At 53.8% G+C, this 3,045-nt stretch overlaps 1 protein-coding gene and 1 long non-coding RNA gene across 2 annotated transcripts in view; both read right to left on the minus strand.

The window, feature by feature from the left end:
- GLT1D1 (glycosyltransferase 1 domain containing 1) overlaps window positions 1-3,045 on the minus strand; it is a 28,929-nt gene that overhangs the window by 19,276 nt on the left and 6,608 nt on the right. The gene's annotated exons all lie outside the window — the stretch shown is intronic.
- LOC106724783 overlaps window positions 341-3,045 on the minus strand; it is a 2,904-nt gene continuing 199 nt past the window's right edge. Inside the window, exons 2-3 of the long non-coding RNA XR_001360620.1 lie at window positions 1,945-2,680; window positions 341-663 (exon numbers count right to left, since the gene is read on the minus strand). This is a non-coding gene — a long non-coding RNA (uncharacterized LOC106724783). The remainder of the gene's footprint in view (window positions 664-1,944; window positions 2,681-3,045) is intronic.

Here is a 3,045-nt window from a genome sequence, read left to right on the forward strand (position 1 = left end):
GGTCTGTGCAGAGCTGTGGTTTCCAAATCCTGGCTCTCACTCACAGCCCTTGAGAGCAACCAAATATAAAAAAAATTAATTAAAAAAACAACCCGTGGGTGTGAAAGGAACGAGTCCTTCTCAGGTTGCGTCAGGAGGAGGCGTCCAGACCCAGGGGACTTTCTCGCTCTGGGCAGGAACCCGGGCTCTGATGTCCTTCTGTCCTGAGGGCTGGGCGGGCCAGTTCCCCCGAAGATGGTCCTCCTCACCCCGAGGCTCGGCGTCTCTAGGCGGCCAGACGGAGGGGAAGGTGTCCTAACGGCTCCCGGAAAGCCCTGCGCAGTAGCCACGCTTCCTCTCGTAAATTGTTAACTAACTTTATTGCATAACCGGCCTGTTTAGCACCAACAGTGAACAGGACGGAGCCCAGAAACCACAGCGAACCCCCTGCCCCGAGATAAGGCGCTGGGAATTCTTGATTTCGGGTCTCCCGACTTTACACGCAGCCGTGCTCCCGGGTGCTCACCGCGTGCGGCCCTGTCCCAGGCACTCGGCAGAGTCCCACCAGCAAGACGGGGTGTGCTCCCCGTTACAGGGGGGACGCCGAGGCCCGGAAGGCGGTGCGAACTCTTCACCCTGCTTCTGTAACTGCCGCATGGACACGGGGTTTTTTTGATTTTCATTCTGTGGGGTTTGTGGTTGTCGTTACAAAAATAGGAACACTTTATTTTAATTATATACATACATATATATATAGTAATTGGCTTTTTTTACTTAATCATTGTGGTGGGAAAGCGCTAACCCGCCCCCCTCGGGGCCTGCCCCCTGCCTGATGCCTTCTCCCTTATTGAATGAAACACACATCCGGCCAGTGCCCCTGGGAAAGGCATCTGCTGAGGTGATTACATTCCCAGATGAGTTGCCCTTAAGGCAGGATGAGTCTCACCCAATAAAATGGTCCCTTTCAAGGGACCCGCATTTCCTGATGTCAAAGCGTGGAAGGGATTGGATGTCAGGGCGAGTCCCTGCTGGTGGCTTTGGGGATGACGGGGCACCTTGGAAAGGACGCTGGAGGATCCAAAGGCTGGGGGCAGCACCCCCGGCCCCCGGGCTGACAGCCAGCAGGTAATGGGCACCTCAAACCCTCACCTTAAAAAAACTAGACTCCCCACAACCGCAGGGGCTGGAAGGAGCCCGGGTGCGATCTCCGTTTTGCAAGACCCTGAGCAGAGAACCGGATGTGCCGTGCCCACCCGGGGCCCGCAGACCTGAGAGCTGATTTATGGGTGTTGCGCGAGTTCCTGGAGCTGTAATGTTACACGGCAGAGGAAACGAATAGAGCAATACATCAGCCAGGCGTTTCCCGCCCAGAACCCTGCTCCGACAGCGCCGTCTGAATAGCTACATAGCACCCACCCAATGTAATCAATGCCTTCTAATTGCACAAGGTGGCTGTTTGCAGGCGTTTTGCTACTTTAAGCAACATCGTAATGAACGTTTTGTAGCCAAGTCTCTGCGCGCCCTGAGACTGCAGGAAGGGGAACCGCGCCAAGTGCAGGCCGGTGACTAATTGCCCTGCAGGGAAACTACACGCGCGGCGTGCTTTTCACTGAAGCATTTCCCAGAACACGGTCCCCGCTGGGAGGTTTTAGTTCAAGTGACAACCACGTCCCGCTCTCTGCGTTTTAAGTTTCTGCTGTTCATGAGGGGCGGGCACGGCACTGGTCCCTTTTCTGTTCTCCGTGTACACACACGTGCACGTATGTGCTTGTCGGAGCTGGGACTTTTTCGGTTCTCCTCACCAGGAAGAGGATTTACGGGCTCACCAATGGAATGTGCAGGAATAAAAAAAAAGCCGTCATAACCGCGGCCTAGAAGGTCATAAATGTGCAGGAATGAAAAAAAAAAAGCCGTCATAACCGCGGCCTAGAAGGTCATTCTGAAACCAGGTCTTTCTCTCCTCACCTCCACCTTCTGGGTCGCTTCACGCTGGGGTTTCACGCGACGGGCCCCGGCGATGCCAGGCTTCTCGCCATAGAAGGACAAATACGGCAGAGAGAGAAATCAGTTCTTTTCCTGGTCGCTCCAGTCAAGTCAGGGACCAACGTGGGTCACATGCCCATCTTTGAGCCAATCGCTGCAAACCTGCGGAGTGGATGGGCCTACATCACGTGGGGGCTCCTGGCCCCGGGGACAGGGCAGCAGGGATGAACCAGAAACTCCAGGTGCTGCTCCCCGAGCAGGGTAGGCGCCCGGGAGCATGAGGGACCGCTGCCCCCGACAACCGCACATGCACTTGGAGAGTTTTACTTCCTGAATGTTCATCCAACGCATTTCATACCTTTCCCAAAGAACTCTCTACAAATGAGGACGTTAACTTTGTTGTATGTATTTCAGATATTTTTTCCAGTTTGCTGTTCACAGAAAGTGTTTTTACACAGAGTAGTTGCGAGTCTGTATGAAATCAAATCAACACACTTCTCCTTAGGGCTTCCGTGTGAGGCTTGGAGATGCATCCCCCTCAGGAGGCCTCGTATTTGCCACTATTTCCTCTCGGTGCTCGTACAGACGCTGACTCCAGTGAGGTTACTCTGTCCCCCGTTCTCTCCCGTGGACTGGAAGTGCCGTTACCATCACACGCTGAATTGTATGATGTTCGGCCTCCAATTCTTTTCCTTTGATCTTTTCTGTAAGGCCTGACCTAAAAAACCAATACATTTATAACCACCGGTTATCATTCCGTGTGGATTCAGATTCCTGTAGGAATTGTGAAAGTGGTCGTTAAGACAGAACGGTTAGGCCCGCCCAGTGTGGCTCAGTGCTTGAGCATCCACCCATGAACCAGGAGGTCACGGTTCCATTCCTGGTCAGGGCACATGCCTGGGTTTCAGGCTTGATACTCAATGGGGGCGGGGTGGGGAGAGGGTGCAGGAGGCAGCTGATTGATGTCTCTCCCTTTCCCTTCCTCTCTCAGAAATCAATAAAGACGTTAAGAAAAAATAGCCCTGTTAGGTGTGGTCCCACATCCGTGAACAGGAACAGCTGCCCTTCTTCAAGTCCGCCCCC

Source organism: Myotis brandtii, unplaced genomic scaffold (genome assembly GCF_000412655.1).
Source record: "Myotis brandtii unplaced genomic scaffold, ASM41265v1 scaffold97, whole genome shotgun sequence".
In the NCBI taxonomy this organism is placed as follows: domain Eukaryota; kingdom Metazoa; phylum Chordata; class Mammalia; order Chiroptera; family Vespertilionidae; genus Myotis; species Myotis brandtii.